The 14,549-nt window shown below is 44.4% G+C and overlaps 1 protein-coding gene across 10 annotated transcripts in view; it reads right to left on the bottom strand.

The window, feature by feature from the left end:
• The window catches only part of WNK2 (WNK lysine deficient protein kinase 2), a 172,952-nt gene that overhangs the window by 90,065 nt on the left and 68,338 nt on the right, over positions 1-14,549 (bottom strand). The gene's annotated exons all lie outside the window — the stretch shown is intronic.

Genomic DNA, 14,549 nt, shown 5'->3' with positions numbered 1-14,549 from the left:
GGGTGGGAAGAGAAGGGAGGACAGCAGAATGGGAATCTGCTCAAACAGCTCCAATTTGTTTACACATTTCCCAGCTGTTGAGTAAATCCAGTGCCCTGTAGAAATTCAGTGGAGACATTCGGGAGAAAGGGTGTCATCTCTACTGTAACCTGATGCAGGACAAACTTCATTAGCTTCAAACATTTTTACATTCTGGGCACAATCCTTTCCCCTGGGACAGCCCTTGTTCCAACTCAGGTGGTAGCTAGGGGATTTCTTTCAGGTATCTTTGGGAGTGGAGAGGCTCTCTCTTTAGCCAGCTGAAGACAAAATGGAGTGGTCTCCCACGGGCTTAAATAGACTCTCTCTTGTAGATGGAAACCCCCTCCTCTCTCCTATGAAAAGTCCAGCTCCAAGTTTTGGAGTCACATGAGCAAGTCACATGTCCATGCATGACTCAGTTTTTACAAGCAGTAGCCATTGCTCACATGCTACCTTGAATGTCCTCATGTAGACTTCTTATGTGGATTGGAGCCTTTCAAGATCCATGGTCTGTTAAGTGCTTCTTGACTGGGCACTTAACTTGCAAATTCCTTTCTAAAGAAGCTGACCAAATGCTTTACAAAGGCTCCTTAAAAATCAAGCCAGTACACAGCCAATATTTATAACTTCAAATACAAAAAAGGATACATGCATACAAATAGGATTAATAGATTCAGTAGATCATAACCTTTACAGAGATATGTTACATGGCATATGTAACATAAAACATGCTAGTTATCTCATATATACGTTCATAAACTTATTTCCATAAAGCATTATGGGGGGGAACCATCACAAGGAGAAAAAGTGCCAATGTAATCCCTGCCTCTAAAGAGGGCAGTAAAAGAGATGATGCAGGCTGCTACACACAGAGACTTCTAAAACCTGGAGAGAGATAATAGAGAGGCTTAATAGTATGAGTTGTGGCAGGAAAAGAGCATGGTGAAAAAAAAAAAACAGAAAAAAAAAAACACCAGGGCAGTCAAAGATCATCTCCACCTGCTTGCTGATAACACAGGTACCTGTCTCTAGTCAAACAACACTCTTTATGGGATACACACTTCACAAGACTTTAATATCCTCCTGCATATATAGATTCTGCTTGTATGAGAAAATTTTAAGTCACAAGCTACAATACAGTTTGTATGCTCTTGCGTCTTTCCTTGCTGACCCAAGTGGGAACAAGATAATTAGAAGAAAAACTGGACAGGTGATATGTAACACAAAGCAATGCATTTCCAATACCTGCGTAGACAGGCATTTCTGATATAGAGATGAGACTACAGTAAACTAAGAAAAATTAGGTTTTAATTCTGTTTATGAGACTAATTTCTAATGATCCAGCAAAAAACAGCCCACCCTTCTAATGTCCTTGTCAAATCAAGCAGAATGTACTAACAGGCCCTCAGGATTTATGACACTGCTCACTTGTCCCCATGCAACACAATTAAAAGCTTTCCTATAATCACTATTTCAAGAGCAAGATGTGAGAAGTCTGGTAGTAGAACAGTGATAAGAAGTCTACAGTTCTAGACAAGAAGTTCTATTTATCCTTCCACTTAGACTCAGTCTACACAAAAAAGCCTGCCAATGAAATATATACATAAAAGGTGTCTACTGAATAAAATTGGTCCGAAGGAGATTTTGGGAAAGCAAGTTTTCTGCATTTAGGCCCCACTTCAGTAAGGTACTCAAGGACATAAGTACTCCCACTGAAGTCAATGGGACTACTCATGTCCTTACATATTTTACTATTTACCTAAAAGACAGCATCTCATGAAGCCCAAAATTCAGTGGAGTTGAGCACCTAACCCCCTTCAGCTTCTTCTAAAATCTCATCCTAAAAGAACAATAATACTGTGCTAGACAAGAAAAACAGTACATTGGACTTCAGGCTCCATCCAAGGCTATGCTGTCTTTGAGATTAGCAGTACAGCTCTTCAGAAAAGTTCTGCACTTAAACCCCGATACAGCAAAGCAAGCAAGCGAGCACGCACGCACAACTTCAATAGGACTTAAGCATTTTTAAGTATGTTGCCATCAATAAATGTTCCAATAGAATTTCAGTGGGAGCTGGGCATCTATCTCCCTTAAATGCCTACGAAAATCCCAGTCTTAGACTTCATTTTGAAGTTATATTAAAGGTCTGATAGCACGTCAGCCTTAAATTCATGTTGTGACTTGCCTTTGTTCTCAGCCTGGCTACTTTAGTTTCACTTTCAGCTCAAAAGAGTCAGACATGTTGTCATAAATATAAAGGGAAGGCTAACCACCTTTAAATCCCTCCTGGCCAGAGGAAAAACCCTTTCACCTCTAAAGGGTTAAGAAGCTAGGATAACCTCGCTGACACCTGACCAAAATGACCAATGAGGAGACAAGACACTTTCAAAGCTGGAGGGGGAGGGAGGGAGAAACAAAGGGTTCTCTCTGTCTGTGTGTTGTTTTTGTCGGGACCAGAGCAGGAATGCAGGTCAGAACTCCTGTAAAGGGCTAATAAGCAATCTAGTTAGATATGTGTTAGATTCTGTTTTGTTTAAATGGCTGATAAAATAAGTTGTGCTGAATGGAATGTATTCCTGTTTTTGTGTCTTTTTGTAACTTAAAGTTTTGCCTAGAGGGATTCTCTATGTTTTGATTCTGATTACCCAGTAAGGTATTTACCATCGTGATTACAGAGGTGATTCTTTTACTTTTTCTTCAATTAACATTCTTCTTTTAAGAACCTGATTGCTTTTTCATTGTTCTTAAGATCCAAGGGTTTGGGTCTGTGTTCACCTATGCAAATTCGTGAGGATTTTTATCAAGCCTTCCCCAGGAAAGGGGGTGTAGGGTTTGGGAGGATTTTGGTGGGGAAAGACGTTTCCAAGCGGGCTCTTTCCCTGTTATATATTTGTTAAGACGCTTGGTGGTGGCAGCACTAAAGTCCAGGGGCAAAAGGTAAAATAGTTTGTACCTCGGGGAAGTTTTAACCTAAGTTGGTAAAAATAAGCTTACGGTTTTTTTTCATGCAGGTCCCCACATCTGTACTCTAGAGTTCAGAGTGGGGAAGGAACCTTGACATATGTAATTTATGAATTTTGAGAAATCAAGTGGACATACAATGAGACAGAGCCTCCCAGAGCTTTGCCCAGAAGAAGGGAAAAAGAATTTTCTATTCAGGTGAAAGGAAAACATTCTAGAGGCAACAGACTGGGGTGATCCATAAAACAGAACAAGGATAGACTGGATGAACGCAGCTCTTTGATTAATCACATCTGAATTTTAACCACCCACCCAACCTCTTTGTCAAACTTTCCCTAGAAGGAGCTCCAACTGGGCAATAAAAGAAAATTTAAAGTAATCAAAATTTTTTTTAGTATTAATCCTCTATGCCCTAAAATCCTTATATTAAGCAATCATCAGCTCTTATGTTAAGTACAAGTCAGTACCTAGACTTTCTTGTGAGGATAACCTTGAAAACCAATGTAAAATAACGAACAGATTGTCAGCTTTTGATATTCTCCCCTCCATTATGTGTCACATATTCATGGTCCTGCCCAAGGGCTGGCCTTTGAGAACTCAACACTATGATAATAGGGCTATTGGTTTTTAGAAAGACCCCAGACCAATTTGGAGCTGAGGGGTGGTTCTAGCTACACTACCATGATGGGCAGTTATAAGCTCCCTTCCAGACAGCTGCCTGCAACTGTACCAACTCCCTGGATGAGTAATCACTGGCTACAGGAGTAGCAGCGTAACAACATGAGACACAGTTTATTATATAGTAGCTACAGCACAGAGGCTGAAGATACTTGACTACAATATAATAATCAGGGGAAGGTGAGGAGGAAGGATGAAACTTAACAGTCTAGACACGTATCTTAAAATGTGTCAATACTAATGATAAGAATTATTTAATATGATGCAAGCGAACAAAGATTAGTTTGAAGATCTGGAAAGACTTTCTGAAAGTCAGTCAATAACAGTGCTTAGCAATTCTTGCAATTTTATTGTATGCCTCATGACATTTGTTGCTCTTAAAGCTCCAGCTGTTTTTTTTTCTTTTTTTTTTTAAATCTCAGCTTTCCATTTAAAAAAATGGAAGAAAGTTTCTAGGCTTCATGGTTATTGGACAAATTCTTGAAAATGTTTCCCCAGTGTGTCCTAAAAGTTCAAAGGTTCAGAAGGCAAATAAAATGAATCCAGTAGTATATCTTTGTATATAATATTTAATTTCATTATTCTGGGGGCCTGACTCAGTTTTTGAACTCTTTGGGTTGGCAATACTGCAATGGGCTACTCAATAGGCTTCCAAAAGAAGTGGTAGAATTATTGGAATAATAAAAACTAGATTGAGCAATACACTAGAAAGTTCACTGTAGGAAAAAATTTTGCATTGGGAAGAAGATGGGCTCGAATATCTAATAAATACTCTATTTCTACTACTCTGTGACAACTGGTCTGAGACTGTTGGAACCAGTGACCTGGAGGTTAAAAGAGACATTGTTGAACTGGATGTCTAGTTAATTTTTAAAATAAAGTAAGTTTAAAAGTATTTGTACAGTTACTGCATCTACCCCTAAATTCTTCTGCCAATTTTGTGGTTACACCATAAACTTCAGGACTGTTTCCTCTCCCCTCTATGGGAGTGTGGAAGACCCAAACAGAGGAAAATAGTTGACTATACAAGGGAAGAGAGAAACTGGCTAAAGGAAAGTACTGCTAAATACACCAAATGAATTTAAAAAAGGTATTTTGATCTCTGAGGTTACAGTAATGTCCAATGTTACTTTCAACAACAAAGAGACAATTTTTTTGTTTAAAGTTGACTGTGTTCCTTTAAAATGTCTCTTGTATTACCAGACCTTCAAGTCATAGAGCTACGTGCCAAATATCTTGAAGTGTTGTGGCTTCTGAAAAAACAGTTACTTACTTTCTCGTAACTGTTGTTCTTCTTCGAGATGTGTTGTTCACATCCATTCCACATTAGGTGTGTGTGCGCCACGTGAACGAGCTTCGGACACTTTTTCCCTTAGTGGCTCCCGTTGGGCCGGTGGGGGGCCCCTAAGTGGTGCCATTGCGCCGTGCATATATACCCCTGCCTCCCGACCCCCTCCGGTTCCTTCTTGCCAGCGACTCCGACAGGGGGTAGCAGGGTGGGTGGTGGAATGGACGTGAACAACACATCTCTAAGAACAACAGTTAAGAGAAGGTAAGTAACCGTTTTTTCTTCCTCGAGTGCTTGTTCATGTCCATTCCACATTAGGTGAATCACAAGCTTACCTCTGGAGGAGGGTCGGAGTCACAGAACAACTGATTGGAGGACCGCTCTGCCAACTGCCGTGTCCTCACTGGCCTGTTGGTTGACTGCGTAGTGGGTCGTGAAAGTGTGCACCAAGGACCAGGTGGCTGCTCTGCAGATCTCCTGGACAGGGACCTGTGCCAGGAAAGCCGTGGAAGTCACTTGTGCCCCGGTCGAGTGGGCCGTGACCGCCAGGGCTGGAACACCTGTGAGCTCATAGCACACCCGGTTGCAAGACAAGATCCACTGTGCCGACACTAGGAGGCCTTTCATCCCCTTGGCTACGGCCACAAACAGCTGTGCGGATTTACGAAAGGGCTTGGTGCGCTCCAAACAGAATGCCAGTGCACGACGGACATTCAGGGTGCGTAGGCTGCGGTGACTCGAGTCCGTATGGGGTTTTGGAAAAAACACCGGCAGACAAATGTCCTGGCCCAAATGGAACTGCAAGGCCACCTTAGAGAGGAACTTGGGGTGCGGTCGTAGCTGCACCTTATCCTTGTGAAATACTGTATACAGTGGCTCAGAGGTGAGAGCCCTCAGCTCAGACACCCTTCTGGCCGAGGTAATGGCCACCAGAAATGCACCTTCTAGGAAAGGTAGAGGAGGGAGTAGGTAGCGAGGGGCTCGAAAGGAGATCCCATGAGCTTAGAGAGGACCAAGTTAAGGTTCCAAGGGAGGGACTGGGGGGCGTGAGTACAGAAACATCCTCTCCAATCCTTTAAGGAAACTTCCCACCAATGGGTGGGAAAACACCGAGCCCCCCCGAAAACCCTGGATGGAAGGAGGAGATAGCCGCCAGGTGCACTCTGAGTGAGGACGGGGCCAGCCCCTGCTGCTTGAGGTGCAGGAGGTACTCTAGGATGGCTTGCACCGGTGCCTGGCACGGCTGCATCTGTCGGGGCTCACACCAACACAAGAACCTTTTCCATTTGGCCATACAGGTAGCCCTGGTAGAGGGCTTCCCACTGCCAAGCAGAATCTGCTGCACAGAAAGGGAGCATTGGCTTTCCAAGGCGTTTAGCCACAGAGCTTCCATGCCATCAGGTGTAGTGATTGCAGGTCAGGGTGGAGAAGCTGCCTGCCGTCCTGCATGATGAGGTCCCGGTGAAGGGGCAGGACTACCGGGGCCTCCACTGACAGCTCTAGGAGCGTTGTGTACCAGTGCTGGCGGGGCCATGCTGGGGCGATGAGGACCACCAACCACCCTGTCCCTGTGTACCTTGAGCAGGACCTTGTTGTATCAAGGGGAGCGGGGGAAAGGCATACATCAAGCCCTCTCCCCACAGGATCACAAACGCATCTGTGACTGAGCCCGGGCTGTGGCCCTGGAATGAGCAGAACTGCGGGCACTGGGCGTTGACCCTGGTGGCAAACAGGTCCACTCGTGCATGCAATAAGACCTGCTGAGGTAGTTCGCCAGATCGTTTCGCACCCCCAGGAGATACGACGCCTCGAGGTGAATGGCATAGGCTATACAAAAGTCCCAAAGGAGGAGAGCCTTGCGACAGAGCGGCGAGGAACGGGCCCCACCCTGCTTGTTTATATAAAACATGGCAGTAGTGTTGTCTGTCAGAACTGTCATGCTGTGACCACTCAGAGTGGCGTGAAAGGTCTGGCAGGCTAGACGAACTGCCCTGAGCTCCTTCACATTGATATGGAGCGACCGCTCTGCTCCGGACCACAAGACCTGAGGTCCCCCAGGTGAGCCCCCCATCCGCGGTCTGATGCATCTGTCACCAGCGTCAGGTCCGGTTGTGAGGCGGCAAAGGGGATGCCTTTCCAAACCACAGGCTGGGACTGCCACCACAGCAGGAAGTCCAGCACGTCTCTTGGGGCTGTCAAGTCCCGGGGATCCCTGCCTGGGCGGTACACCCGAGCGAGCCACGCCTGCAGAGTCCTAAGCCTCAGTCTGGCATGCCTGACCACATGCGTGCATGCTGCCATGCGGCCCAGCAGCCGCAGGCAGCACCTGGCCGTTGTTGTTGGAAACTGGCGCAGGGAGGCCATCGCTCGCTGGATAGCTCGGAATCGGGATACTGGAAGGCTTGCCCTGGCCTGCACCGCGTCCAGGACCGCCCTTATGAATTCCACTCTCTGCGTGGGTACGAGAGTGGACTTGGGGACGTTGACCAGGAGCCCCAGCTCGCGGAACAATCTCAGGGCCACCTCCATGTTGCCCCGCACTTCCACTTCGGATTGGCCCGCCAGGAGCCAGTTGTCGAGGTACGGGTAACCCTGGATGCTCTGCCTCCGTAAGAAGGCCGCCACCACCACCATGGATTTCGTGAACACCCGTGGGGCTGTGGCTAGACCGAATGGGAGAACCGCAAACTGGTAATGTTCTTGGCCCACGGTAAAGCGCAGGGACCGCCGACGTGCTGGGTGGATGGCAATATGAAAGTACGCATCCTTCATGTCGATGGCAGTGTACCAGCCCCCCGGATCCAGGAAAGGGATGATGGTGCCCAGAGAGACCATGCAGAACCAGGCCTTGACCAGGAACTTGTTGAGCCCTCGCAGGTCTAAAATGGGATGAAGGCCCCCCTTTGGCCTCAGGTATGAGGAAGTACTGGGAGTAGAAACCTTTCCCCTTTAGGCCATGCGGCACCGCCTCTACCGCCCCCACCTCTAGCAGCGAGCAAACCTCCTTCTCTAGGAAATGCTCATGAAAGGGGTCCCTGAAGAGGGACGGGGAAGGGGGGTGGGAGGGAGAGAAGAGAACTGCAGCGAGTACCCGTTCCGCACTGTGCGTAAGACCCAACGGTCCGACGTAATGCTGGACCACGCACGGGAGAAATGGGACAGGCGGTTCCAGAAACAAAGGGACGGATTCGGTGACTGGTCTGGTACGCTGTCCCCGAGCGCACCTTCAAAAGCCTGGCTTGGTGCCTGGCTGGGATTTGTGCTGACTTTGGTTCTCGCCTGGCGCATTATTGTTATTATTGTTGTTGCGCCATCGCCTATTATCCCTGCCTCGCCTACGGTAAGGCTCATGCCTATGACGAGGCTGGTACTGGTGCTGAGGGGGAGGCTGTGGCTTAAAGGGCTTCCTCTGCGTTACCGGGGTGTGCATACCCAGCAACTTAAGTGTAGCCCTCGAGTCCTTGAGGCTATGCAGCCTCGCGTCTGTCTGGTCCAAAAAGAGCCTGGACCCTTCCAAGGGCAGGCCCTGAAGTGTATTCTAGACTTTAGGCGGCAGGCCTAAAGCCACGCTGAGCGCCTCCTGACCACCCCCGATGCGATTGTTCTGGCCGCCGCACCTGCTGAATCCAGGGAGGCCTGGAGAGAGGCCTTAGCTTCTGCCTTGCCCTCGTCCACCAGGGCCGAAAACTCCTGTTGGGAATTTTGTGGGAGGCTGTCCTTAAACTTCCCCACCGCCACCCAGGAGTTAAACTTATGCCTGTTGAGGATGGCCTGCTGGTTAGCAATCCTCAACTGAAGGCCCCCTGACGAGTTCACCTTTCTGCCAAAAAGGTCCAGGCATTTTGCCTCCTTGGCCTCAAGGGCCGGGGCCTGTTGTCCATGGCGTTCCCTTTCGTTCACCGCCGAGACCACCCGGGAGCATGGACTTGGGTGGCAGAACAAGAATTCTTAGGCCTTTGACAGGGCAAAGTATTTGCGTTCCGCACCGTTGGTCATTGGAGTGCTGGAGGCTGGGGTCTGCCATATAGTCTTATAATTTGATTGGATGGTCTTAATGAGCGGGAGCGCTATTCTAGATGGACCTTTGGGGCTCAAAATGTCCACCATGGGGTCCCCCTGCTCAACCGTCTCCTTGGCCTGCAACTCCAAGTTCTGGGCGACCCTCTGCAGTAGCTCCTAAGACTTGTGATCTTAGTAAGGGAACTTGTGTTTAGATAAATCTTTTCATTGCAATTTCATAGTGGAAAGCAATGTGACACAGACCTTTCCACATTTTCAGCTACTGTAGTTCGCTAAAGGCCATTAGCAATTTCCATCCTGCTTATACTGGTCAGAAAGAACGGGTCATCAAAATCATAACATTACAGCTTAATGCTTTTTGGAGAACTCATGTGCACATATCAATTAAATGAAAAGAAACAGACAGTTGAGACTTACATATCCAGTGGTTGTGCTTCCACAAGAATATTCCTGTTTCTTTTTATAGTCCCAGATTATCTCACAAGCATCTTGACATGAACTAAACACGTAGGAAATGTAAACCACATCACAGCACCTCTCATTTTAGTCTGGTTTTCCTGAACGCATAAGCTTTTTACATTTATGCAATTTGTCTTGCATTTGGACAGAGCAGGACAGAGCTAGTCACCTAGAGAATAAATCTGCTGCTTTAAGGAAAGTCTCCTTTGACAGAAGGCCCCAGTTGACCAATTGAGAGTTTTGACCTTACAACTGTGTTAAAGGCAAAAGAGTGGCTCCCGAGGCTGCTAAATTACTCTCAAAGTTCTTTGGAGTCATGCCCACCCCCCTGCAAACATCTGCTGGGCTAGACCCGGAGTATATGACAAAACAAATAACGAGGAGCAGCTCTGTGACTGATTTAATTCAATACTGCTTTCGAACCAGCATTTTAAAAAGGCAGCAGCAACTTTCCAAATGCTAGAACATGTTAGTGCCCCTCGTGCATGGGAGGAGATCCCCAGACACATCTGCAAAGCCACCTCGTTGTCCTACTGCAAATCTCTCCTTCGTCATGATGCCTACAACAATCTTGACACTGGATAGGCAGCTGGCAAGATGAGATCACTGCCCATCAGACTGCTCACAGAACAGTCAGTGCTGTCTCATTGTTTCTTTCTACTCCTGTCTGTTTATACCTGTCATCTCTTGTTTGTAAGCTCTTTTGGGCAGAGTCTGTTTTTACAATACCTAGCAGAAGGGGGTCCTGGTCCATGCCTGGGGCTCCTAGGCACTACTGCAATAGCAATAAATAAGTAAACGAGTAATAGGTCAATGCCAGGTTAGCAACCAGTCAAGATGTGTCTCCAACTGTTTTAAAAAGCAATCCCTTTTCCACATAAGAGCATTACCCATTTACAAGCAAATGAATGCTGCCTTAGTGCTGCGATTTATGCAAAAGCTCACACTAACATACACTTGGAGCAGGAAAAAACAGCCAGTAGATGCTGGGTTTTCATGTCATTGTCATTTAGGTAGAACCTGACCTGGAATCTCTTCCACAAGTGCAGCATCTCAAAAAGAAGTTTGGATACTGATTAAAACTACAGTACATTGATGAAACCACAACCTGTCAGCAAGCAGGTGGGCTTCCAAGACAGGGAAATTGCTGTAAATGGTCTCACTGAAGACTTTTTGATTAGCAAATATAAAAAAACCTAAGACCATTTTCCCATGCTGAAAAAAAAAATTAAATTAAAGTAAGGACTTGAACGCAGTAGCTGGGGTGTGCTCTAGTGGTTCTTTCCCTGACAGCCAGCCCTTACCTAAACTTCACTTTTGCTTACATCTCCTTAATAGGGAAATATTCTCAAACTCCCACACTGGTGAGAAGCTCCACAGTGGAGACACTAATAGACCCTCCCATGCCTACGCAAGAGGTTATGTGTTGGTGGACTGAGAATCACTAATTCTCTTTGGTCCAAAATAATTTAACTTAATTGTTTTTGGCACTTTGCAAAAGCCATTAACTTTGCAGGGGGGTTGGGAAAAGGATGAGGGGATGCTCCTGGATAGGACTGGAGAAGGTGTGGGTGGGGAAAAACAGAAATAAGGGGCTGCTTCTTCATGTACTGGCTGGCTGTGGAAAATTCTCTCCATTTCATTATTTAATGCTGATGGCTGGCAGAGTTTATTTGTTTATTAGTATTTACCGTTAGTGGGTGGTGGTGAAGTTTGATGGTTATTAGGGTGCACTCGGCGCATCTGTGAAGCTTTTTAAAATTGTTAAATTTAAATAATTTGACATAATTAAACAGGTCTTATCACATGCAGGGATTGCAGCACAGGCCAATGCCTGATGCAGTTTTAAAAAAAGCAGTAATCTTCCTAATATTTTTTTGTTTTGTTTGAATACTATTATTCTATTAGCGAAAAACTTTAAAAAAAACAAAACAAACTTTCCCCCCAGAACATGTCTTCTAGGATACAGTTACAATCAAACCTGTAGGTTTTTTTGAGTCCAGATCTCTGCTAATGGCTCTGTTATTAAAATTAAGAGATTGTTGCTTAAATGAGGTGCAAATCTTATGTACCCTATGTACCCATTTTCATGTTCTTTTCCTAGGCTGAAGTGTGCCTTGTTTTTCCCTCTTACGAGTTAAATTTTTATGTAACAAAATATTTAGACAAAGATTGTGGAAAGAACCTATAGTTTACATCCATGTTTAACATTCTTTGAGTTTTTTTTTTTTTTGGACCAGATCAATGGAGTTTCTGTCGGTCTACAAAAGAGAAGGCATTTGGGGAAGTAAGTAATCAGCCAATCACATTTCATAACAGGGCTACATATAATTAATGTTAAATATAAAGCCTCCTCACATCTAGTTCTGCTCCTATTTTTGCTTCTTTTACTATAGAGGTCACTTGAAACACTGCTGTTCATGTTCTTATTGGACATCAAAAGGTCCATCTCATTCATCACTGTACAAAAGCCATCTGTCTTTTCTGCGTCTTCTCAAGGAAACATTGTAGCAACTTTTAAAGTATACTAACCAGAGAACTCCCCAGTATAGACAGCAGCACAAACCCTGAACAGCTGCCTTTGTCGACAAAAGCAGACCCAGCTCCTCCACCTCTGAAAGAAAGAGTTAGTTTTTTTTTACCTCTTGGACAGGGATATTTCCTAAACGATGTTCTCAGCTGCTAAACTTCACAGGGCCTTAGGACTACACACAAGAAAAATGAGAAACTTTTAAAGAGCCTCCTCATATTCTTCAAACACAGGTCAGATTTGAAGAAGAAAATTCACTGGAGTCCAGTGAAAGGTCTTTGAGCCTGCACAGCCACGCACATTTCGGGCATTAAAAGATTGAATCACTAAGCCAGACTCTAAGAGAGCTAAAAATGGCTTCTTGTCTCGAAAAAGAGATACAACAATTTTTACACCAGGGGAAGGAATCACTCTATTGAAACAATAACAGTCTGCTTTAAGAAATGTACAACTGATGCCAGACAAATTAAACCTAAACCATATTAGCCTGAAAGTCTGTACCTTTTCTACAATCTTTTCCTTGGTTTAGATGGCTGCTTTTGGTATTTTGTTTACTGTGGGTTAGTGGTGGCATAATTCAGAGTTTTGGAACAAAAACCAAAAAAACCCCTTTCACTCTGCAGAGCAATTTAAGTGATATCCTAATATAGAGGGTATGTTCTGTACTATAGTCGTCTCATGTTGGCACATTACATGTTGCAAGCAAAGGCTATATGCACAAGGTAACTTGCTTGGTCTCCCAACAGAAAGAGGTGCTTTCATTTCAATACTGAGAAAAAAAAAATGATTTGCCCATATGTTGGGTACTGTCTGAGAATCATATCCAGGGCCAACTGAAGCCTGCACTTTATTTTGCTTGGCCCCCCAAAATAAAAAACAGGTAGGGAATATGGTGCTGGCGCACTAAAATCCCACTTTTCCAGCAGAGTGAATTGCGTGGAGTTACAGAGTTCCTGCAACAGGAAATACTCTCTTCATGCAGAAGAGATGAAACGTCAAGACTATGGGGGTGAAATCATGGCCCCCATTGAAGAGAATGGCAAAATTCCCAGTCAGGCCAAATTTCATCCCAGGATTTTAAGTAGCGAGAACCTATGCAATCTCAAACTCATCTCTGTTTCAAAGCACAACAGGTGACAATTCTGCTAACCTGCAGATCTAAGAAGGTCTCTGATATACATGAACAGACCAATGAGAATTATAACACGGCTTGTCTGTTTCAGCAGTCTCTTGCAAAAGATGGGTTACTTCCGTTTGTATAAGCCAAATGCAAAATACAGGAAAAACATTAAACCCATTAAGACTCTCAAAAGGGAAAGGATGTGAACAAAGTGACTCCACAGAGCGATGTTTTAGAATTATAGGGTTTGTGATCTTTAGGCTCCTGCCCCTAAAGCCAATAAGGCATCTATTAAATCCCAATGGATTCAAGAACTGAAGTTTGTCTGCTGTGAATTCTGCAGTGCACCAGTAAAACAAATATTTGGATTGGACCTGCAAGGGAAGAGCAGCAAGTCAGATATTTTATTCCAAAATATGCTTCACTGTCTACATCAAAATTACTTGGCAGAATGATTAAACACAAAGAAAATCTGACTAGGGGAAAAACACAACAAGCTACGCATGAAAAATGAGATTACAGCATCAGAACTAAGGTCATCGGAAATACGCTGACCCCAAAAAAATCATTTTAATGTTCACTGCAATAATGTGTGTTTTTTATTTTCACCCTTATTTCTTTTTGCATCGTGCAGCATTAAACTGAACCAAGTCCAGAATTACTTTACTACTTTCCCCACCTTGTTTATACTCAGCACTCTGATTACCAGCATACTGAGGCTTTGGATCCCCAGTGCAAAATCTGAGACCTTAACTTGGTCACTACAGACAGGATCACAGACATGTTTCTAGTCTTTCTGTTGTTCTTTGGGTTGTGGCTAGAAGCCTAAAAAAAAGTCATCATGAGAGTCCTTGGGTGGAAAAAAAAAGTTATAAATGAAGTGTGCCATTTTATTCTCTAGATTAACTCAGATGCTAAGGTTGAGGAGCATGAGCTAGTAGCAGTCTAATCTCACAAAGAATCTTCAACCTACTCTGTAAAAACCTAGGAAAGAGAAAACTCAAGGAATCAGTGCGATATTACTCTGGACAACATGCTCACATCTCTGCACATAAAGGACAAACAGTGGATGACTAAAGAAAATGGAATTGCACCATGGGTCAACTGGGTGAAGAAGCTTAGATAGGGGAAAGGGCCTTAATTGCAACAACATAGTAATCTATGGCTGCATAATCCTCTAACACCAAAAAAGTGAAAAGAGGAAAGTTTCAGAAAATAATTTAACAGTTTTGCATGCCAACAGTTCCTATCACTATGAGCAACAATAAAATATGTTATTTCAGCAGCATCTTACACTCTCGTAACAGAGAAGAGCTCAACATATTGTTTTGCTGTTAGAGTTTAACATCTGGATGAGGAGGAGAGAAATATGAATAAGGAATTAAAAACAGTGTAATCAATGTGTTACTCTCCTATGCACTGTGTTACACTAAGGCTAGATCATTAATGACACTCTTCCAATTTAAAAGACA

This window comes from Natator depressus, chromosome 7, assembly GCF_965152275.1.
Source record: "Natator depressus isolate rNatDep1 chromosome 7, rNatDep2.hap1, whole genome shotgun sequence".
Lineage (NCBI taxonomy): Eukaryota > Metazoa > Chordata > Testudines > Cheloniidae > Natator > Natator depressus.
This window is presented reverse-complemented; position numbering and strand designations above follow the sequence as displayed.